The following is a 25978-nucleotide window of genomic DNA, read 5'->3' as shown; positions in this document are numbered from 1 at the left end:
ATTTTTGTCAGAACAACACAATTTTTTGTAAAATAACTCAATTTCAATTAATACAGCGAAGCCGGATACCAGTGTGGGAAAGAATGACAATTTATTTATTTAATTGATCACATGTGCACTCCCACAAAGTAAATCACTACATCCAGTTTGGTGAGATCTGTGAAATGAATGAATGTATGGTCGTCTGCTAACCGCAGATAGCGAATGTGAATATATGATCATCTTTGAGACGATCCTTTGGCCACCTTTGGTGGAACCAAAGAGATGAAACTTACCGGAGCTTTGAGCGCCTGAAATGTGGCTGACCAATACGCTAGCATGGTCTTCCCCCACCGCGACAGAGGTGCGAGATGACCTGAAGAATGGCCATGTTTCAGCACTCTGCCGCTGGATCTTGTGCTGTTAACACCTGTCTTAGTTGTGCTCCGTAAAGACAAAAGAGTGGAGACATGGTATGCATGTGGAATATTTAAGAGTAGTTTGAAATAATAATTTCTCTATTTCAGGAACTTTTGTGGGGAGAATTAAATGTCAGGCAGGTAATATTAATGGGATCGTAGTAATCTTCGGAAGTGACCAACGGTCACAATGAAACCACGTGTAGCAATAAGTTGAAATACTTCCGTGTGCTTAAGTTAAGCTGAATTACTAGCGTGTGTACAATAAGTTGAAATATTTAAGAAATAGCATGTGTACCATAAGTTGAAATATTTAAGAAATGGCGTGTGCAGGACTTGAAATTAGAGACGAGTACTTCCACGTGGTGAGTACTGTGTGAGTCTCAATCTGTGTATGAGACAAAGGATAAAGAGAAGTACTCGTCCATGATATCAGTTGAGGACTCGCGTGTGTGATGAATATGTCCTTAATATTACTTTGCGTGATATGATTCCGTGTGACGCTAGATTCAAACTCTGAGAGAGAAGCAAGGTGAGTCGGCCGTCTATCCAGCAACGCCACTTAGCTTGCATTGCACAGGAAGACGTGCATATATCTCCAGAGTTCATAGTAGGAAAGTAAAATTACAAAGTGGGGCAGTGTCGTGTGAAACTGGGATAAATACTAATTGAAGTGGGAAAGCTGAAAGTGATAGTGTTGTGACTATTTATTGTATTGTATTCCATGTTGTAGTGTAGTGTATGTCATGTAATTTGGGTATGTGTGGTTTGCATGGGAGAGTAGCAAGGTAGTTTCAAAAGATTAGTGGGTTATGCTTGTTCCTTCTGTACCGCTCGATCTGGAGGAAAGTTTCGTGATGATGATTGTGAGAGTCGAAGTGTGAGATATAATAAAAGATCCACCATCCTATCCAGAAAGTGCACTGTAGTGTTAAATAATTACGAGACCATAAGGTAGAGAATCACCAATGTAAAACCATGCCCACTGGGCGGAATTTCTCTTGTGTTATTGTTGTAGGTTATAGAATTTGTGTGTTTAGGTTATAGAATTTATCGGAATAAATAAGATAGTGAAAAGAAAAAGATTGGTGAACTTTTCCTTCGAATTGTATGTTGCCATGATGTCCCGAATTTATAATGCGTGCGCCATTCATATTCAGTGCGATGGCCACGTGTTGATAAAAGCCGTTAAATAAAAAAAAAGGAAAATGTGGTATTGCCAGTGCGTAGTGAACAGTCAGAGTTCTGTAAATTACTGATAGTCAGATGTGCGTTTCCGTTGCGTAATATTCATACAGAAGAATAATTTGTAACTTAATTGTGAGTACTAGAGTTCATGTTACTCGATAAATAAGAATGAATCCACTCGCTTGGCAGACCACTCATCTTGCAGGCCTGACTGCTTGATGCCACAGTATGAGCAAGGCATGTGGGTGCCTCTCATGGTACATTAGCTTATTTGTTTTAGTTGTAAATATTTGTCATGTATTGTTGTTTTTCTGACATGGACCTCTTCACTACGGATCAATTGGAATGAAAGTAAATCTAATCTAATCTAATTAATTTCTGGTCTAATGATCGTACTGTAGGAAGTATAAGGCGGACACGGAAGCTATTTCACACACACACAAATTGACGATGTCACAAAGCTAGAAGCAGACTGACTCGAAATACACTTTTAAAAAAAAGATTGTTGTATGTATATATATACACAGGGTGGTCCACTGATCGTGACCGGGCCAAATATCTCACGAAATAAGCGTCAAACGAAAGAAACGACAAAGAACGAAACTTGTGTAGCTTGAAGGGGGAAACCAATGGCGCTATGGTTGGCCCGCTGGATGGCGCTGCCATAGGTCAAACGGATATCAACTGCGTTTTTTAAAATAGGAACCCCCATTTTTTATTACATATTCGTGTAGTACGTAAAGAAATATGAATGTTTTAGCTGGACCACTTTTTTCGCTTTGTGATAGATGGCGCTGTAATAATCACAAACATATGGCTCACAATTTTAGACGAACTGTTGGTAACAGGTAGGTTTTTTAAGTTAAAAGACAAAACGTAGGTACGTTTGAACATTTTATTTCGGTTGTTCCAATGTGATACATGTACCTTTGTGAACTTATCAGCCGCGCGGGATTAGCCGAGCGGTCTGGGGCGCTGCAGTCATGGACTGTGCGGCTAGTCCCGGCGGAGGTTCGAGTCCTCCCTCGGGTATGGGTGTGTGTGTTTGTCCTTAGGATAATTTAGGTTAAGTGGTGTGTAAGCTTAGGGACTGATCACCTTAGCAGTTAAGTCCCATAAGATTTCACACACATTTGAACTTATCATTTCTGAGAACGCATGCTGTCACAGCGTGATTACCTGCAAATACCACATTAATGCAATAAATGCTCAAAGTCATGTCCGCCAACTTCAGTGCATTTGGCAAAACGTGTAACGACATTCCTCTTAACAGCGAGTAGTTCGCCTTCCGTAACGCTCGCATCTTCTTCTTCATGTGCCGTCTCCTCTAAGAAGGTTGGCTGTCATCATGGCAATTTCTGATCTTGATTTGGCCGATCTAAGGAGTTCTGACGTTGAACAGTTGTACCAATTTTTTAGATTGTCAATCCAGGATGTCCGTCTTCTACCCCTCGTTCTCTTCCCACAAATTTTCCCTTCTAGTATTATTCGCAATATTTTGTAATTTACTCCCCTAATAACATGGCCTAAATATTGTAGCTTCCTTACTTTAATAGTTTTAATTAATTCTTTTTCCTTTCCCATTCTTCTTAGGACATCTTGATTAGTAATCCTCGACACCCAACTAATTCTAAGTATTCTTCTATATGCCCACAGTTCAAAAGCTTCTAAACTGTTCATGTCCTTCTTTTTCAATGTCCACGCTTCCATTCCGTATAATAATTTTGAGAATACATAGCATCTTAGCAACCTCATTTTTGTGTTTAAACAAATGTCTCTCGAACAGAATGCATTTTTCATCTTATTAAAGATACTTCTGGCCTGTCCTATTCTCGATTTAATTTCTTCTGAGCTTTCAATCTCCTCATTTACAATTGTTCCGAGATATTTAAATTTACGTACTTGATCGACTCTTTCCCTATTGCTTGTAAGATTTTCTTGTTGGTGTGTTTTAGATATCACCATGAACTTAGTCTTGCTTACGTTAAGAGTCAAGCCAAATTCTTCACTTTTTTCTGCGACTTTGTCAAGAAGTAATTGTAGATCTTTGAGGTTTCCAGCTAGTAGTACAGTGTCATCAGCAAACCTAACATTGTTAATGTTTAGCCCATTCACTTTAATGCCAGCTATTTCATCTGATAGAGCTGCCTGGATTATGTCTTCTGAGTACATATTAAACAATAAGGGTGAGAGAACGCAACCTTGTCTCACACCCCTCTTTATTTCTATATCATTCGATAATTCATTTTCTACCTTCACGGTTGCGGTTTGATTGTAGTAGAGGTTGTATATAATGCGGATGTCTTTCTTATCAAGTGTTTTCTTTTCTAACAATTCTATGAGATGATCATGACGAACTTTGTCAAATGCTTTATTATAATCCAGAAAGCACACATATAGTGGCTGGTTAACCTCCATACATCGTTGCGCTAATATGTTAAAAGCAAACAATGCTTCTCTTGTACCGAGGGAACTTCTAAAACCGAATTGTGTTTCACTTATACCTTCTTCTACTTTTTTGTATATTCGTTGGTGTATAACTTTTAGAAATATCTTTAAGGTGTGACTCATTAAGCTTATTGTACGGTGATCATTACAAGTTTTGGCATTAGCCTTTTTGGGTAATGTAACAAAGGTAGATGTCAACCAATCCCTAGGAATAATTCCCGAATTATAAATATCATTAAACAATTGTACAATATATCTATATGGCCTATTCCTATGAGTTTCAGGATGTCATTTGGTATCTTATCCGGTCCAGGGGCTTTTCCTGTCTTCGATTTGTTGATAACATGTAATATTTCTTCTTTCGATATGCTTGGTCCTCGTTCTCCAATCATGTTATCATAAAATTTTTGATCTTTTCTTGTGTCTTCAAATAGTTCTTTGACATATTCTGTCCACCTGTCCAGTTTACCTTTAACATCAGGAATTATTTTGTCATTTTTATCTAACAATAAACTTGTACTTTTCTTTTTATTAAGTCCAGCTAAATCTTTAACTTTTTTGTGTAAGTTGAAACTATCATGTCTTGTTTCATAACTCTCAATTTCAGAGCATTGTTCCTTGTACCATTCTTCTTTTGCTCGCCGTGTTTCTTTTCGTATTTCTGCATGTAATCTTTTATACTCACTTTCATCTCTATTTTTAAGTATTCTTCTTTGTTCCATCAATTGTAATATCTTCTCTGTCATCCACTTCTTTTTCATGTTGTCGTGTTTGGTCACCATTATGTTTTTACATGCATTATTTAATGTGTCCTTTATAAGTTCCCATTTGCCATCAATATCTTCTGTTTGATTATTCTTTATCCTAACTAATTCCTTATTAATCTCTTCAGAAGTCTTTTGTTTAGTCAAGGGGTCTCTTAGAATAGTTGTATTTATATAGTCCTTCTTTTGTTTCTTTTGTATGGCTTTCAGTTTCACATGGAACTTTGCTACTAAAAGGTTATGATCAGAAAATATATCAGCTCCCGGATATGTTTTCACACCATGAATAGAATTTTTGTATCTCTTGTTTATAAGTATGAAATCAATTTGATTTCTGCAAACTTCTTCATTACAGTCTCTTGGTGATTTCCAAGTATAAAGTCTTCGTTTAGGGAGTTTAAAAAATGTGTTTGTAATAGACAGATTGTTTTCCTGGCAAAATTGTGACAGCAAATCTCCTCTTTCATTTCTTGTTCCTAAACCAAAGGGTCCAATAAGATCACCTTCACTTCCTTCACCTATTTTGGCATTAAAATCTCCCATGATGATAATAATGTCTCTGCTTTTTGAGGTTCCTATTGCTTGTGTTAATTCTTCATAAAATTTTCCTATTTCTTCTTGTTCTTTGTCGGCTGTTGGAGCATAGATTTGGATTAAATTAATATTTGTTTGTTTCGTTTGTAAATGTAGACTGATTACTCTATCTGAGATTGGTAAAATGCTTTTGACAGATTTACTAGCATACTCATCTAAAATTATTCCTACCCCATTCCTGTGCTGGCTATCAGAATTTCCCGAGTAATATACTTTCATGTTGTCAATGGTCATTTCTCCTGAGTCAGGCCATCTTGTTTCACTTACACCCAAAATATTAATTTTTAGACGTTTCATTTCTTGTATAACATTATTTACTTTGCCTGGTTGGTATAATGATCTTACATTCCAAGTTGCTATAACAGCGAGTAGTTCGCCTTCCGTAACGCTCGCATATGCATTGACAATGCGCTGACGCATGTTGTCAGGCGTTGTCGGTGGATCGCGATAGCAAATATCCTTCATCTTTCCCCACAGAAAGAAATCCGGGGACGTCAGATCCGGTGAACGTGTGGGCCATGGTATGGTGCTTCGACGACCAATCCACCTGTCATGAAATATGCTACTCAATACCGCTTCAACCGCGCGCGAGATATGTGCCGGACATCCATCATGTTGGAAGTACATCGCCTTCTGCCATGCAGTGAAACATCTTGTAGTAACATCGGTAGAACATTACGTAGGAAATCAGCATACATTGCACCATTTAGATTGCCATCGATAAAATGGGGGCCAGTTATCCTTCCTCCCATAATGCCGCACCATACATTAACCCGCCAAGGTCGCTGATGTTCCACTTGTCGCAGCCATCGTGGATTTTCTGTTGCCCAATAGTGCATATTATGCCGGTTTACGTTACCGCTGTTGGTGAATGATGCTTCGTCGCTAAATAGAATGCGTGCAAAAAATCTGTCATTGTCCCGTAATTTCTTTTGTGCTCAGTGGCAGAACTGTACACGACGTTCAAAGTCGTCGCCATGCAATTCCTGGTGCATAGAAATATGGTACGGGTTCAATCGATGCTGATGTAGCATTCTCGAACCGACGTTTTCGAGATATCCGATTCTGCTACAGATGTGCGGATTAGCTGCGACAGCAGCTAAAACACCTACTTGGGCATCATCATTTGTTGCAGGTCGCGGTTGACGTTTCCTGTTTCCTTAAATAACGTAACTACCCGGCGAACGGTCTGGGCGCTTGGATGATATTGTCCAGGATACCAAGCAGCATAAATAGCACACGCCTTTTGTGCATTTTGATCACAATAGCCATACATCAACACGATATCGACCTTTTCCGCAATTGGTAACCGGTCCATTTTAACACGGGTAATGTATCACGAAGCAAATACCGTCTGCATTGGCGGAATGTTACGTGATACCACGTACTTATACGTTTGTGACTATTTCAGCACCATCTATCACAAAGCGAAAAAAGTGGTCCAACTAAAACATTCATATTTCTTTACGTACTACACGAATATGTAATAAAAATGGGGGTTCCTATTTTAAAAAACGCAGTTGATATCCGTTTGACCTATGGCAGGGCCATCTAGCGGGCCCACCATAGCGCCACCTGGTTTCCCCCTCCAAGCTAGACGAGTTTCGTTCTTTGTAGTTTTTTCGTTTGATGCTTATTTCTTGAGATATTGCCCGGTCACTATCACTTAATGCGCACCTATGCTGGCATCGAGCATATGTGGTGAGTCTGTTAAATATAGAGGTATTGGTTCATTGCAGCAGGTGACCAGTGATAGAAGTCGTTTCCACAGACCAGTGTAAAGTTTCATCACCTTTACTGTAGGAGGACTATAACCCACAGACTATGAGTTGCAACGGAGGGTCCCTGTGTTGTTGTTTCATACATTACTTTGTTTTCTGCTGTAACACATCCAAGCACTCTACGACTACAGCTACATACACTGCCATACATTTTGTTTTTCCACCACGACTTCAAGGTCTGTGTCAGGTGCTAAGCCATCATTAACTCGTTTCAGTCCATTGGCTCTCACAGAAAACTGGACGTCACATGGTGTAAATTACGCTGCTGCTGGTTCCACAACACATACAGGATGACTGAAACAAAAAACAGAGGCGATGTTTCTTACCGACAAACTATGTGGAAGACATCGCGACATATGGAAACTGGTAGAGTTTTGCAGCATTCTGGGGCGTTTCCAAGCAGTTGTCCGAGAGTGGTTGATGATCTCTACATTTAAAGTTATTTTTCACTGCGACGTGGTAGCTGATGTCTAGGTGTCCTATTTCGATTGATCCCTCATTGATGGCCTCTACATTTGAAGTTAACTTTCACAGAGAGATGGTAGCAGATGTCTAGGTGCCCTGTTTCAATTAATCCCCCATATTGCAGTCATGTACGCAATCGCTGTTTCGGTGCAGGCCAACCCCAGAGGGCGTTGCTCTAACTAAGGCTCTCTCTCTCCATCTCAAACAAGTGATGTCAGTCAATCATTGAGTGGTAATCAACAATGTACCAGTGGACAGATGATATGGAAAAAGACACCGCCGATGTACTGTAATAAGCGCCACAGGTGATAGTGCCGTCAATTTTAGCACATTGGCAGCTTCTTCCCGATTTCTGTATCATCGCTGAACCTCCCCTCCTCTACTTTGCGAGCACCATGTACTAGGTTGTGAATGTAGATAGATGACTGTGCAGTACGTCATTCATTGTTAATTCTCGAAGATGTATATACACCAAAGTATACCAGATTGGGATCTACATATTTTTAGCATTTTGATCATAGTGCATAATTTACGATTACGGTTGCCCATCTTTCCCTATGCGGATGAGAGTCACATAGCATTCTCGTATTCTTAGGGTAAAGTCAGAGACTGGAAGATCTCCTCGCATTGTATTTTCTGTAACACTGTCACCGATTTAATTTGCAGCTGACCAGTAGTAGATCGCTACATTCCATGACTCATGAAGGAACAGGGTGAGCTGAATCCGCAACTGGTGTTCCGCACGAATCCGCCTCACGGCTCCCATCCAAGCGCACAAGATTTCTTCAGATGAGCGCATTGATATAACAGACGGTTAAGAAGAAGAAACCTGTGGCTTTTATGCATCGTGGAACTTCAGGCAGACGTAATTTGAAGCATTTTAGGTAAATCAACTGCGCTATCAATTCTTAAGTATTGTTCTAGTGTCTGGCGTCAGTACGAAGAAGGTATTGGTATGAGCGGGATGATCCTGGAATATAAGCACATACATTCCTAAGGCTACACTGTTTTGTACTTAAAACGTGCTGTAATGCTAGAGCGGTGCGGCTTCTGACCTATTAGTCGTGAGGAATGGAAAGCTGTTAATATTCCAATGTAAGAAATATATTCCCAGCGCATGACATACATTCTCTCTGCAAGTTTCTCTACGATAAACTATGATGACAAACGGTAAAGTGATAAAACGACTACCTCGCATGCCAAATAAATCATCGATTCTTTGTAACACAAACAATAGATAGGTTTCTAGAGGTGTATGACGCCTGATTTTTACGAAGTTCAAGCTCGATTAAGATTCGGAAATTATGATATGTTCACGAAAGCCCTATAAAATGTTAGTCGAGAGCCGAAAATGCATACGAAGAAACAGCGACATCTTACGAGGACATAAACACCACGATCAGTAGCCAGAAGAGATGTAACAGTCTTACCGTAGTTTATTACTGCCCCTGGTAACGTTCCTCTTACACAAAGAGGTCCTGACCTGATGTTAGCCTATATTGCCCATGTGCAGGATAATATTGCCGTTTTGCCTTGACGCCACATCCCTAGAATGCCTCCTCTGTCCACTATTATGGTGTGTACATGTGGCATCAGTCTACTCTTCTCCTCCAGAAAACACAGTTATATTGATTTTGCCCTTTTCATGGTATTTGCCTCTAATTTTATGTATTCTCAGGCAATTTCCGTAATTTCACAAGGTTTTCGCGATTTTACGTATTTCGTGGTATTTCCCTCGTTTTTTTTACGTATCTCACATTAATTTTTCGTGATTATTCCAAGATTTCCCCGAATTTTACAGGTTTTGTGTCTTTTCCATATTTTTTCCACAGTTTTCCATATGTATGTGGTCATTTTCTGACATACCCATGTGCTCTTTTATTTTATATGGTTCTCCACCGATGGACATGCTTCATCACACATGAGTTGGAAGTCCTCTGATGACTGTGGTTTGGAGAGGTTTGCTGTTGACGATCGCTGGTAGATACTGCTCTAAGTCACACACGCAGTTTATACGAATCGATCGCTGATTATACTACACAGCTGATACACAACGAGAGAACAACGGAAAAAGTGGTTAAATGCGTGACAATTGGCCTCTCTCCTTCTCAACCGATCATTCCATCTTCTTTCCATAGTCCTTTAACGTGAATCCCTTTCACTTTAGAGGCTGATGGCTCTGTTTTGCAGGAAAGCATCAAACATACCACTAGAATGTTGTTAAAAAGCCATATAACAAATGTTAGCTGACAATACAAGGTTGTGATCAGCAGAGAGTACAGAGAAGCATATTGTAAATACTGTTTGTTAGAGTTTACATACTTTGACGCACAGGTCCAACACACGATCCATTCTGTCGTACATTCCAGTCACCCCAGCTGTTAATACAATGCTCTTTAGTTAAGGACACTTTATAAAAATCCATAAGGTGGTGGTCGATAACTTTGGGGTTATTTTTCCGAAAACTTTTCCGTCATTTTTCATATTTTTATAGATTTTATATCACTTCTGCCCACGTGATTATGACATACTTCTCGCTCCGTATTCTAAAATTGCTTCTAAACGTAGTACAGTTGCCAAGTTGCCAACACCTACCGCAGATCCACTTTTTTTCTTGTCTGCACATGCGATCAGACATCACTTCTCGCTCCGTGTTCTAAACTTGCTTGTAAATGTAGTACAGTTGCCAACACCTAGCGCAAATCCACTATTTTTCTGGTCGGGCAGCGTAGTATAGCAATGTACTCGAATGTACTCAAAATGGTTCAAATGGCTCTGAGCACTATGGGACTCAACTGCTGTGGTCATAAGTCCCCTAGAACTTAGAGCTACTTAAACCTAACTAACCTAAGTACAGCACACAACACCCAGCCATCACGAGGCAGAGAAAATCCCTGACCCCGCCGGTAATCGAACCCGGGAACCCGGGCGTGGGAAGCGAGAACGCTACCGCACGACCACGAGATGCGGGCTCGAATGTACTCTGTCACCTTCAACCAGATATTCGGCGGTTGCAGTGCATTTGCTGTTTTCTGCCTGTGTGTATCTGTGCATGTGCGCGGACGGCTCTCGTGACCCCGTCCTCCCGCTGGTGGATCCAAATTCGAACAAGGAACGTACGTCCGCACGTAACACGTGATTGATCCACCTTAGAGCCCTATCCCAGATGTGGCGTATTGTGGATCCGCCTCCGAACATCGCTGTGGATATAACGCTCGCCAGACCACCTTCAAAATCTACTCCAGATGTGGCATATTGTGGATCTGCACCCCAACATCATTCCGGGTATAACGTGTGCGGATCCACTTTAAAACCCTATCCCGACGTGGCATACTGGGGATCCGCATCCAACACCCCTCCGGATATAATGCGAGGCGGATCCACACTCAAACACTAACATGAGTCTACTCTGGGTTCATGTGTTACTGCTTTCCTAAAAATGTTGGTGGACGTGACGAATTTCTCCCATGGAATTCACTAAGAATATGGGGGTCTCTTGACCCAGCTAACAGCGATTATCACGTATTACTCAAAATTAGTCTGATAAGCAGGGGTCATGATCTCCGCATTTTCCTGGATCGAGTTCTCGCCTTTTATTGCCCTCATCTTGTTCCTTCTACGGGCGAATTATTAATATCGCGGCAGCACTTCTTGAGACTTATTATCTGTTTTTAAAAATTTTTGAGAATTATCATTCTTCGTTCGAGCGTTTGTTAATTGCAAAATTATCATTTGAAATGAAGTGTTACGTACGGTTCTCTTCTGTCTAAGGGGTTGTTATTAAGGTGAGCCAAGCAAATTTTTATCTTCCTTTAAATTAAATTATTGTCTTTTTCTATCTGAAAGCTTTATGTTGTTGAATAGTTGTTTTAAAATCGTAAACTTTGAGTTTAAAGAACATTAATATTTCATGTAAAGTTTGTTGCTTGTTTTAATTCTAAAATCTTCTATGAATAAATCGCTTTGGGTGCAATAATTGATGAATAACGATTCACACCCTGGGGTCCAGTCCTTCCACTGCATTCTTTATTGGCGATTTTGTGGCTCCGAATTTCCCCATTACATGTGTCACAAAAGTGTTGATACAAAAAGTGTATACATCTGTACGCACTTTTTGTCCTGACATTCGTTTTGTGATGCGGATAGCATGAAGATCGTCCTAAACTAACCACGATAGGTCCTTTAGTAAAGAAAAAGTGCAACTGTGTAAGGTACAATGAAAATTTCCAAGTGTCTTTAGTCTGTCTATGACCAGCTGGCAACCAATTACCGGTACTTATAATACTGTGCCTTGATAAATTATGTTGTCACAGGGAATACCTTAGTTGCTTTGCACATACATAACACGGGTATAGAGAGACTACCGATGAATTAAGTTATTTAAAATTTTAATATAGTATTAGTTAACTGCAGCAGCGTCCATGGAATAGTTCCAGGAGTAGTCTCACTTCTAAACGATAGTTATACCCGCATAATAGCTGAAACCAGATGCTAATAATAGTGAAATTTTAAATCCTGACAGGATTGTATATCGCAAAAATATGCCGAACGCCGATGGCGTAGGCTTGTTTATAATCGTAAATAACAATATAATATCTAGTGAGGTTAGTACAGATACCGAATGCGAAAAAATTTGGGTGAAGATAAGCGTTAAAAGTAGGTTTAACAAAGTAATCGGGTGCTTTCATAGACCCCTGCCACAGGAACAGTAATGGCGGAAAATTTGAGTGGAAACTTCGAAGTTGCGCGTAAATTTCTCGGTGATGTTTTAGTATTAGGAGCAGATTTCAGCCTTTCACCTATGGACTGAGAGACTAAAGCTTACTATTAAAATTCCCAAGACGTACGTTCGTAGAAGTGTCAACGCACATATTGCTTCCTCCAATGTATATCTCGCGAAATGATCACGAAAATAAGATTAGAGAGGTTCGAGCTCTGACTGAGGCTTACCAACAACCGTCCTACTGGGACAGAAAAAGGGGAAAGGTGATAGTGGCACGCGAAGGACCCTCTGCTCCACATCAAAACTTAGCTTGCGAAGAATAGATGTGGATGTTTCCGAAGGACTACCGAGGGGGTGTAATACTCTTGTCTCGAAGTCAGGTGATGGATGCTGTCTGCTATCTGCAACACGTCTTCCAAATTGCATAACTCCATCTTGCAGTTATGGAGTGTGGGACTGCGGCTGGTCGATGAACCGTAAAAATAATATTCCAACAGCCGTTATTTTTATAGAGACCGCCGACAGTTGAAGAGGGTCGCAATGCGTAATAGGCAGACATCTATCCAGACCATCACACAGGAATTCCAAACTGCATGGGGATCCACTGCAAGTACTATGACCGTTAGGCGGGAGGTGAGAAAACTTAGATTTTATGGTCAAGCGGCTGCTCATAAGCCACACATCACACCGGTAAATGCCAAACGACGATTCGCTTGGTGTAATGAGCGTAAAACATTGGACAATTGAACAGTGGATAAACGTTGTTTAGAGTGACGAATCACGGTACACAATGTGACGATCCGATGGCAGGGTGTGGATATGGCGAATGCCTGGTGAACGTCATCTGCCGACGTGTGTAGTGCCAACAGTAAAATTCGGAGGCGGTGGTGTTATGGTGTGGTCGTATTTTTCATGGAGGGGGCTTGCACCCCTTGTTATTTTGCGTGGCACTATCACAGCACAGGCCTACATTGATGTTTTAAGCACCTTCTTGCTTCCCACTGTTCGAGAGCAATTCGGGGATGGCGATTGCATCTTTCAACTCTATCGAGCACCTGTTCATAATGCACGAACTGTAGCGGAGTGGTTACATGACAATAACATCGCTGTAATGCACTGGACTGCACAGAGTCCTGAACTGAATCCTATAGAACACCTTCAGGATGTTTTGGAACGCCGACTTCGTCTCACCCCCCTGCGGGTTCGGGGGTAAGAGTTGGCCCGCAGTATTCCTGCCTGTCGTAAGAGGCGACTCAAACGTTTCGGCCTTATGTGATGGCCCCCTCTCGGGTTTGACACCCGTCTTTCCAAATTATTCCGAAGAGCGAGCCAATTGGGGAAGGGCGTCTCACATGGGGCATTATATCCATTGTGAACTTTAGCTGGCTTTCTCTTCGTCGCAATGCTGTCCCATTCGTTTTCCATCTCTTGGGTGAGGATACGTTCCTGGGTGCGATTTCTACTATGCACTGTGCAGTGTTGCTTTTTGCGGAGACGACGACCTTGGCCTTCTTTGCACCTAATATCCAGCACGGTAGCTAGTCGGTTGTGGTGGGGCCGCCATGTACCCTGATGGTTGTAGCCCCCTGACAACACAGGGATCGCTCTACTGACGCCTGCGCCGTTAACTCCCCACGTATGCCAAGGAGTAGATGCCTATCTCCCTGGGGTATCAGGACTCCTGGCAATGGCCATCCTGCCAGGTGGCCCTTGCTCAGGCTGGGTGGCAACCGTGGGGAGGGCGCTTGGTCGGATGACCTGCAATGAAGCGTGCTGGCCAGCCACCAGCAGTCTCTAAGCGTTCTCGGGCTCATCTCATCATACTTTTCATCAATTTCTTCGTCATCTGCAGAGCTAGTTGGCATATAAACTTGTACTACTGTAGTAGGCGTGGGCTTCGTGTCTATCTTGGCCACAATAATGCGTTCACTATGCTTTTTGTAGTAGCTTACCCATACTCCTATTTTTTTATTCATTATTAAACCTACTCCTGCATTGCCCCTATTTGATTTTGTATTTGTAACCCTGTATTCACCTGACCAAAAGTCTTGTTCCTCCTGCCACCGAACTTCACTATTTTCCACTATGTCTAACTTTAACCTACCCATTTCCCTTTTTAAATTTTCTAACCTACCTGCCCGATTAAGGGATCTGATATTCTATGCTCTGATCCGTAGAACGCCAGAACGCCAGTTTTCTTTTTCCTGATAACAACGTCTTCTTCAGTAGTCCCCCCCCCCCCTTCCCCGAGATCCGAATGGGGGACTATTTTACCTCCGGAATATTTTACCCAAGAGGACGTCATCATCATTTAATCATACAGTAAAGCTGCATGCCCTCGGGAAAAATTACAGCTGTAGTTTCCCCTTGCTTTCAGCCGTTCGCAGTGCCAGAAAAGCAAGGCCATTTTGGTTAGTGTTACAAGGCCAGATCATTCAATCATCCAGACTGTTGCCCCTGAAACTACTGAAAAGGCTGCTGCCCCTCTTCAGGAATCACACGTTTGTCTGGTCTCTCAACAGATACCCCTCCGTTGTGGTTGCACCTACGGTACGGCTATCTGTATCGTTGAGGCATGCAAGCCTCCCCACCAACGGCATGGTCCATGGTTCATTGAAATTATGATCTGAGGCTATGTTACTAATGATACAAAGACTGAACTATGATTACTTGACGTTTTTCAGTTACACTTCATCTCACCCAGCACCATTTTAGGAGGGAACAAGATAAAGCATCAAGTTCCACTCTAGAAATATACAATTCTTTTCACTCCCTGATTAAAGTACCATTTTTAATTACATTTGCTCTCAGACAAACCCGTGGTAGTAACGTCAACCACCATCGTTAAATTTTCTGATGCTTTAGCACAATGAACCGTACAAAAGAGAATGCATTTCGATGAGATCGTTAATGTGTTGTCTCACTTAAACTACACATTTTCGTAAAATATATGGAGAATTTGCAACACATCAACTATGCAATGTAAACACACAATGGACAAGGTTCCACACATAGGACGAGGTTCCACACATACAGAAATGTTCATATCTCCAAAGTACAACAGCCTCTGCTAAAAAATGAAAAATGAAAAATAAGTAGAGACTTAGGGTACAAAACAAATAAATGTTGCTTATAGTACACGAGTATAATTACAGGTATCTGATTGTGAACATAAATTCGATTCTATATCAAAATATAATAATTTCTCATAATAAGTAAAATTTTGATTGCAAAACACATGATGCACTATGTCGTAACTTAATTGTTCTGGAACATTCAAAAGGTATACTTGACTCGTATAATAGCATTACTAATAAAACATACAGGTTAGCAGCACTTGTCGACGAGTAAAGTTCGACAATTGTACCACACTTTTCAAGGCACAGTGCACCCTGAACGAAGTATTTCTATCTCTAAATTACTTATTAAAATACAGGGTGATTCAAAAAGAATACCACAACTTTAAAAATGTGTATTTAATGAAAGAAACATAATATAACCTTCTGTTATACATCATTACAAAGAGTATTTAAAAAGGTTTTTTTTTCACTCAAAAACAAGTTCAGAGATGTTCAATATGGCCCCCTCCAGACACACGAGCAATATCAACCCGATACTCCAACTCGTTCCACACTCTCTGTAGCATATCAGGCGTAACAGTTTGGATAGCTGCTGTTATTTCTCGTTTCAAATCATCAATGGTGGCTGGGAGAGGTGGCCGAAACACCATATCCTTAACATACCCTAATAAGAAAAAATCGCAGGGGGTAAGATCAGGGCTTCTTGGAGGCCAGTGATGAAGTGCTCTGTCACGGGCTGCCTGGCGGCCGATCCATCGCCTCGGGTAGTTGACGTTCAGGTAGTTACGGACAGATAAGTGCCAATGTGGTGGCGCTCCATCCTGCTGAAATATGAATTGTTGTGCTTCTTGTTCGAGCTGAGGGAACAGCCAATTCTCTAACATCTCCAGATACTGTCGCCATCTTAGCATCAACTGACGCTGACGCCTAGTCAACAGCGCCTCAAGCGAACAAATGTACAACTAAATGAAACTTTATAGCTCCCTTAATTCGCCGACAGATAGTGCTTAGCTCTGCCTTTTGTCGTTGCAGAGTTTTAAATTCCTAAAGTTGTGGTATTCTTTTTGAATCACCCTGTATCCTTGCTTATTTAAAGGCACTACTGATATAGCTTCCAGGATATTTGATGAACTTTGTTTGATCTCTGTACCAAGCTTTAAAGAATCCAAAACACTTAAAGATTTGTTCTGTAACATTACAAAAAACACATGGACAATACTGAAGATCCAGCTTACAGCCTAAAGTGCACTTAAAAGCGATAACAGTTTGACGAATGCACCTAAATTAACAATATCATTCCCACAACTAAATTTGTCATAAACTTTTTAGTTGGGACAAAACTAATATCAAAGTTAGCCAAACAAGTAGTGACACTTATGCTAGGGTACCAATTTCATCTTGCAGCACAAAACATTTATTATCTTTTGCTGGTAATGCTGACATGCTGCCACAGATTGGGAACTACATGCCACTTCAATGAGACAGTGTACGGAGCAGTAGAATACACATTTGTACAGATAAGAAACGAGGGTTGCTATACTGTCAACTAGTCACTTTCAGAGCCAGCCAAACATTATATTAACCCTACAGTAAGGTATTAATTTTATGATGCAACACAAAACGTTTGTCATCTGCTGCTGACAATGCTAAATTTTGTTAGTGCACAGTGGAAACTACATGACACTTAATGGTACACATCATTATTTTACAGCAAAAGTGTAACAAATTGCCCCAGGCATCACCATTGTTACAGCAACATTGTAACAATTTGCCCCATATATCATTATGTTGCACAAATTTGTAACAAACTGCCACTGTTATAGAAAGAATTGTAACAAATTTCTTTTTATAGCACCTTTTATACACAGAATTGTAACAAATGGACCCATACATCACCGACAAGGCAAGTTTGGATTTGTTCTGGGAAGATATGACTTGATCCAAAAAGCAAAACACTTACATTCTTGCTATCTCATATGCAGGGAAGTATCCTGTCCATGAGGTCACTACTCATGCTACTTTAGTGTCATCATGACATCATGTATTACCCACTGTCCTTGATTCCATGATGCCGCAATACAAGATGGTAGGTAATTACTGATTGGCTGTTTCGTTTTAATGGCTAACAAAATACTGCACTGCTTGTGAAGTAGTGTGATAAAGAACCAGTGACAAAAATTGTGGGTGATCTTACCTCAGGAGATGATATAACAGCCTTCCCAATCAAATCAGTGTATATATCCAGGCCAGAGTGGGTGCAACATCATATTGATAAATGGACTTATGCTGCCAAGTTCTTCGTAAATTTGATTTCATTTGTAGTTACTGAGATAACATCACATACCCTCAACATGTTTCCTATTCCTGTTATGGATGCTTCACTTTTTCGTCAGGGAGTGTACTTGTGTATTACAGTAAGCAACCTATGGATGTTTTGCGGCCAATACCTTTATTTATTCGAAAACAACTATTTTAGTGCGAAGATCATATTTTCGAGATATCGAATTTTCGTCTCAGTGTGAACGTTCGTTCCATCACCGTTTTTGACCATCATGTATGTAAACATTTCGCACTGTATTGAAAGGGTCCTGTAGCCACCTTTCATTAGTCCGGTAGCCCATTTTCACTACCATTTCTCTTTCTTTTCCTTGTTTCTCTTTTCTCTTTACTCTCATAGTGGTGTGATTGAATGAATGTGGTTGTGTGTCATGGTGCTAGACGGTGGCGTAGTCTGCTGCAGAAAGTCTGCGATAGTCGTACAGATTCAGCAGCAGTGGTACAGAATAGCCAACTCTCGTAGTGGTCAAGTCGGCAACGAGGTTTTCGCTACTTGTGAGAAATCCACCTGCGTTAGGTTGGTGGCGGAAATGGCATCATTGGGTTTTCCGAGCCACGCGGAGCGTGGAAGAGGCTGGAGAAACGGGAGGCAGATTGCTTTGCCCTGTCGCAGCAAGGAATGCAAAACTTTGGCAGATTTTTCTTTTAGCAAATTTCTGTAGCAGACTTGAATCCGCCGGAAGAGCGCCACACAAAGGTGTCGATAAGAAGTGAGCACTCGCTTCTGTATGAATGTCTGTTTGCCTTCAGCTGTGCCTGTATAAGCTTTCACCTTTCTAAATATTTAGAGCTTTGCCTTCTCGTAAATTTTCCTTGCTTTATGTATCTTTCGTCCGTGGGGAGCCAACCACGTGGTAGAACATTATAGTTGTTGGGCTACCGGCAACACTAACTGTCCGATCGCATGTTTGTTTTAGATAATGTTAACATGATTGTGTGATGTGATATTGTTGGAATTTGGCACTATACCTAGAAATTGTGTCTCCACAAACCACGTGTTATCAGGAATCGTGTACATGCCTCACATCCTTATCTTAGGAATAAATGATTTTATCTACAATTTTCTCTTGTGTTCCGAGATTACGTTTTTGCGCCTAAGCCATTCACCTCGTAGCTTTCCCGTTAGCACATCCAATGCGTTTCCTTATGCACAGGTCCAGTGATTAGTCTCCCCTTGTATTTTATAACAAATGCTTTAGATGAAGTCTTATTTTCAGGTGTGTTGCTGGGAGCTGATCTTCTTCACAGTGTTCTTGCATGTGCTATTTTACTTAAAGTGTTTGATTGTCGTGAACAGTGCAGAGGGAACACTATTAATTACATCGTATCCCCTATGGGCGACATCACAATGTATGCATTTTTGTGAGTTTTTGGTCTGTGATCAAATTAATTTATTTTCCGACTCGACCAAATCTTTGATTAGTTGTATGGTTAGAGTCGGCGGCGACCCTGCTCTTCTCACGTTAATTTCATAAGCAATAAGTATTTCCATTCCCAATAATAAGGAATAACCCATAGTAACAGGTTAGTTACACATGGCGACCCTGCCAGGGTTTCGTTAAAGCAGAGATCTTCTGATGCGCAGTGAGGATTAGTTATTTTGGGTTGGATGTGCTAATTGGTATATTGTCTTTCTGCAACACAGAATTTATTTGAATTTAGGATATAGGTGTGCATTTTCTTCCATGTTTTGTTTATGTATTACTGTATAGACATTGTGATTTAGTATTCCATTGTGCTACAAGTGTGGGTTGACTCTTGTCCTGTGTCGTGTATCGGTGTAATATAGTAAATCTTGGCTGCCTTGTGGGGACTGTGAGTCCATTAGGAGAGTTTGGTACTATTCTTGTATTTTGGAGCACGGAGTAACTATCCTTATGATGGAGACGCGTAGCTGTTCAGGGAGCCGCGATCGGAAAAACCAGTCAGACAACAACTCTGAACAAGGACGAGATCACAACGTCGAGTCCGACCAGGAACGAAACGCAGAAAACGCAAGCACAAATGTTGTCCATCCTGAGCCCGCTGTAGTGTTTTCGAATCAGTCGATAGATGCAAATTCATTACAGACTATGCTACGGCAATTACTGGACAGTAATAAAAGGGATATCGAGGAAGCAAATAAAAGATTGAGTAGTGAAATAGTGCATGGTGTTGGGGAGAAACTGGTGATCATTGACCAACGCATCTCCGCCTTAGAAGAGGGGCAGCAAGTCATTAGCAAGCAGGCGATGGAGTAAGAAGAAAGGTTCGCTGGGAATATACGTATACTAGCAGAACAATGCCAGAGTGAACAAGCGGCTCTTGAGTCCCGAGTAGGACAAAATTCCGCCAGGGATCTCCGCGCGTTAGCAGAGCAATGTCAGAGTGACCACGAGGCTCTTGTGTCCCGAATAGAGGACAATGCGGCTAAGTGCCCGGTCCACCTTACCGCGCAGGTAGAAACCCTCAGCCAGGCGATAATAGCTCTCGAGCGAGAGCAAGGGCTTACGCAAACACAACAAGACACGGCCCACCTAGAGATGCGAGAAGAAATATCTAGGATCTCAGACGCAGTAGCGCGTAAGTCTGACAATAACAGGGAAACGATTACCTCGTCATCAGCGGATACGGACGAAATATGGTCGATAACGAAATGTCCGCGCGGACAGTGTGACATAAATATACAACAAAGAGGGGTTACCGAGGGACTATGTGAGCGCATGACCCGTTTAGAATTTCACCTAAAAGGGTTAACGGCCCATGAAGTTAAAAGAAATGAACGAAAGGGCCATTATTCCGACGATGATTCCGGGAACAATGGTGAATTTGATCATCGTCACGATCACGGATCTCGTACCAGGCGGGAACTTCGCGGATACCCCCAGGAACGTTCGCCAAGGGAAACCCACGAATTTGACTTTAAACATTTTCTGACGGTGAGGAAGTTTGAAGTCTTCCGTAACTCGGCTACGGGGATTCACCCGCGGGCTTGGTTACAGCAGTTCGAGTTCTCCCTTCCTCCTACGTGGCCCAGTGCGCACAAAATAGAGTATATGTGCGGCTACCTCGAAGGTGAGCCAGCGGCGCGTATGAGGTCAATTGCACGCAATTGCTACACTGTCGGGGAGTTTCGACAACACTTCCTGTCGACCTACTGGTCAGTGGCAGCGCAAAGTCGTGTAATACACGGACTCATTATGCTACCAGAGTTAAACAGGTCAAAATTCTCCAGCCCTGTGCAGATGTTCGAGCACATGCTGCAGGCGAATGAACATCTTGACGATCCTTATGGACCTGCGGAAATTATTCGCATTTGCCTGGGGAAGTTTCCAATGCAGTTGCGGCACGTTATCCTTGCAGGACGATGTAAGGATGACGTAGAGGGGTTTCGCAATCTACCTTTAGAGCTCGAGTGCGATGCGATTGGCACCACGCAGAATTACGGTCAGAGCGCCTATGAGCAGCGGCCGCGCGAGCGAAGCCGCAGCCGTAGAGACAAGTGGCACTCCAGACGTAACGGGTCCCCTGAGAGTTACAGGGCGCGCGAGCGTTGGCAGCGTCGCGACTCCTCACGGAACGCGGGCAGAACAAACGAGGCCAATGGTCATCATTCGCCGAGAGTAAATCAAAGACACCCCGGGGAGTTTAGAAGATATGGTAATGAGCAGAGATATTGGCGTAATTATAGCGGACCGAGGAACGGTAGTCGTGACCGACCACAGAATAATTATCGAACAAGCAACAACAGGGGTGCTGTAAACAGTACGGGTGGTCCGCCAGTGGGTGTTGAAATTCGTCCCGCAAACCCGCAATCTGTCAAAGAGTTTTCTAGAAGGTGAGTTTCACAGCTGCACATCTGAAAGAAAAGATGAAACCGCAAATGATGATCATGGGACTAGAATGTAAGCTGCCTTGGTATTGGGAGAAAGGAATCATTTCAGCACCTTGAGATACCGTGGATACGTTCATTGAGTATCCGGAGCGAGTGGAAAGAATAGCTGCTGTACAGGAGCAGGCCCAAAATAATACTAGTTCTTCTAACAGTCGTGTAAACAGCCTACGTAATGAAGCGGGAACGTGAATGTTAAAAGTACAGAGGTTCAGCATATACGATCTAACTACCGTGGTTAAGGTCATGGTAGAGGAAGAGGAGGTAGACAGCCACCGCGCTTCCGCAGTAATTAATATGACGAAGGCAGAAATACAAGTAATGTACTGTTGAGATAAGACGGAGATCAAAATGCTACCGATCTGATTCTGAATCGAAGGATCACGACAAGTCGCGTGTGGGAAGCCCCGTCTATGAGGAAACTGGCGCTCACCACGCGAAAGCAGTAAAACAGCCAGTAAACAAAACACAGACCACAGTCAGTAAGCACACGCAAACAGATTACAAGGGTGATGAAATAGAAACCGACAGTACCGGAGACGTACTAAACCGCTCTAATTATGTAGTTGACAGCATGGTGGGCACATTAGAAAGATGGGTGAAGAAGAAATAAGAAAATGATGCAGGCAATAGGGATGGTGATGATGTTGGATCTGTTGGGCGCTCAACTGCGCGGTCATCATTTCCAGAGATAATAGGGAGAAACAAATTAACTAGACGCGTCAGATGAGGACGAAGATGAAATAAAGGCTTACACCTTCGACAATAATGGCAATCTGAAGGCTAAAGTTTTGGTAGAGGAAGGAGAGTCCGTTTTGCAAGTTTTTGAGGAGGAGGAGTTGTTATGAAGGGGAAGAAATAATAATGAAGTCAGGGAACGTATTAGATGTATTGACTTCCCACAAACTGTAAAAGGAGACGACAATATTATCGACAGAAATGTTGTTCAGAGACGCAGTTACTCAGAGGTAGGGAGTAGTTTAGCTAAAGTGCAGCAAAGAAAGTAGAGGAGGTCGTCAAGTGGCTAAAGTGCAGCAAAGAAAATAGAGGAGGTCGTCAAGTGCTTTGAAAAAGGCAGTTGCATGTAGAAGTTGATGACTCCGTGAATCGAAGTATAAATGTACTTGTACCTGAACAAAATTACTTTAGCTGGAAACGGATTGAAAATGATTTATTAGAAAACTGTTATGAGGAACCTGTTCAGACGAGAACAACTCGTCCTATTATAAAAACTAAAATCTAGGAGTAACAGTGTACTGTGTTCTTGATAGTGACGGTAAAACAAGTGCTTTGTCCCAAGAATTCTTTGATTCTATACCTAATAACAATGAGCTGTCATGAAAGTTAGTGGTTTAAGAATAATAGGTGTCACTGGAGAAGTTTCTAGATCAGTACAGCACAAAGCTCTGACGGCGATTGGTATAGGTAACATAATAATAGATCATCCATTTTGAATCGTGCTTAGTTTAAGTGTTGTAATGTGAACTATCACAGATATTTTAACGAAATATCAAGAAATGATTGATTTTGACCAGAGCCACTTAGTATTAACTTCACCAGATTCTCGAGTCATTACAAAGCCTTTCACTGGAAATTATGTAGGCAGTAATAATTACGCATGGGAACTGCCTATTAGAGTAATGAGGAATAAGGAATACTTGCAGGAAGATACTCAATTCGGTGAGAATGTGCAAGATGCTAATGTGGAAAAGAACTATATGCTGGAAGAGATAGATGCTAAGGTACAGTCCACCAATCTAATCTCTGATAAAAGAAACTTGGACAGAAAAAGGTGGCATGACACAAAATCTTCCCCCACTAGTTTTAACATTGGTGAAATAATGTTAGTCGAAATTGAATAAAAATCAAAGAAAATTTCAGTGGAAAAAATGGAAATGCCTTGTGGCTAGGGCCTCTCCTGGTAGACCGGTCGCCTGGTGCAAGGAAACAAAGAGGTTTACGCATATTTATCAAGGACCATTCTGGATAACAGGTAAGCCTCATGCAAACGCATACCGTTTGGAATACCCCATAAATAAGAAAGAACTAGGTCCACGAAACATTGTAGATCTGAAGGCTTTCAAAACTGACAGTAATTAGATTCTGTTGGGTGTATGCCACTCTTTGGTGGATACACAGTTTGGCGTACTGTGCAGTCACAGCGGGATGAAACTTTATTTCCCTTTGAAGTTGCATTCTCTTCTTCTGTTCTATCTACAGTAAGTAAGGAATATATGTCTTCAAGTTTTACGTATGCTATTAGTTTTTAATGTCTTCCTAAAAAGTAAGAATGATTCTCGAAAGTGACTATACCTGAATGATAACTTATATGAAAGTACGAGAGGTAGTTTGTAGTAGTAAATTCTAAACGTTAAGATAACAATGGCTAACTTTTGAGCATGAATGATAGAAAAATAATAGCTAAAGTAAACAAATAATCAACGAGACCTACATATAGGATCAGTAACAGTAAACTACAGATACTTCGCGTTCAGAGAAGTAATTGAAGGGTGGAAATTTCTAAAATATGAAACAATAAACTCTGCATAAATTAATAATTTTCAGTGGGAAGCAAGATCCTCTACAGCTAAGAGAGAGTAATAAAATGGTACCACTAGCAACAAGCCAAAGCGTTTTGTATATTAACTAAAGAAGATGTGTGGAAGTGGTGTGAGGACCACACCGAAAATATATGTAAATAAAGAGGTCTTTAGGCTGACAAAGATAAAAGGGAGAAAGAAACGTCGAAACATACGGATAGGGAGAAATAGGAGTAATGAAGTCAGTAGACTGACATATATGGTAAAATGGTGGAAAACTGGTAACTTCCTCACGTCCCGTAAAAAGGTTGGGAAAAGCGTAATCTTGCTTAAGGCAGTTGGTGATTTAAGTTGTTATGAAGTGCAGATTGTAGGGTGTTGGTATGTTATAATAATAGAAACACCTTTTTAATTATGTATATAACAAAGCAAAGTAACTTCTGTAGAACAAATTACTACTTTAGCACACTAATCTGTATGATAATTGAACTATCTGAAGCCAGAACTTACAAAGGGTGCTCTATTTTCGAAGTAAAGCAACATCTGAGTAATGAAGTAAATTGCAACCTAGCCAAAAATGGGACTATTTAAAAATCTATGTTGACTTTCATAGCAACTGCAAAATTTATGATTCAAGCATAATGAAGTGCCCAGTAAAAGTGAGCTAGAGTAACGTGACGATTTTATGAAGGGGTGATTGCCAGTAATCATTTTGGAAAGTTAATAACAGATTTCCAAATAATAAATTGAAAAAGAAAGAAGAAAAATTGTTTCTGATAACTTCTCGTTTGTTTGAGAACGAAGTCTTTCGTGACGTCACTGATATGTAAAACATTCTCGCTTTTCTTGCCGCGTCAATTCGGGATAAAATCTCAAGCTTTCGACGATGGCCTCCATCGTCATCATTAGGAGCAACTGACTGTGTTCACTGCTCCTGTGGTGGCCTTATATAGCCCGTGGACGGCCTCTGATTGCTCTGCTTGTGATTGGTCGGCGATTACGTACTGCTGTCGCAGACAGTGTCAATGTCTGCACTGGTGTGGCCGCTTCCGTGGGAACGTAAACCGTACAAGGAATGTCTCTGCTGCTTCTCTGCTCTGCAACGAGCGCTCGTTTCCATCCACCGCTCAGTTAGTATCCGCCATCAGGGTTAAAGTTCTTCTCGCTCATTCTTATTGTAGTAGCCTCCTTAATAACAGAATCCCAGTATGTGGAGGCATAGAACAAAATTTTTGTTTTATCAAACAGTATTTTGTGTTTGTTCGTGAGGCTGTGCTCCGCAAATGCCGATTTCTCCAGTTCTCTATTTTTAATAAGCCGTTGGTGTTATGTACAGCGGTCGGAAACGGCACGAATGGTCTGACCTATATAATTGTCACACTCACAGGGGATATTTTAAATTCCAGGGACCCTGCGGCCGAGACTGTTCTTAACAGGGCGCAATTTTCTTAGGAGGACTAAAAATCGGTCTTGTACCCCGTCTACCCAAGGCTCTTCCTATTTTGCTGGATATAGCACCACGAAAAGGAAGAACCGCAATCGGTGAAAACGGCTCTCTTCAGAACAGGATGATGGAAACTCTGTGCATATAAATCGGTATGTGTCGGCTTACGGTACACAGAATGCCGAGACGCCCGGTCGCCTGTCGTACTACAACGTCTAACAATGGTGGCCTTCCTTCCTTCTCCATCTCGACAGTGAACCGGATGATTGGATGTATGCTGTTCATCTGTTCCATGAATTGTTCGAGAGCTTATGCGACGTGTGGCCAGACCATAAGAGTATCGTC

This window comes from Schistocerca nitens, chromosome 1 (genome assembly GCF_023898315.1).
Source record: "Schistocerca nitens isolate TAMUIC-IGC-003100 chromosome 1, iqSchNite1.1, whole genome shotgun sequence".
Taxonomy (NCBI): Eukaryota; Metazoa; Arthropoda; class Insecta; order Orthoptera; family Acrididae; genus Schistocerca; species Schistocerca nitens.
Note: the sequence above shows the minus strand (reverse complement) of the source record.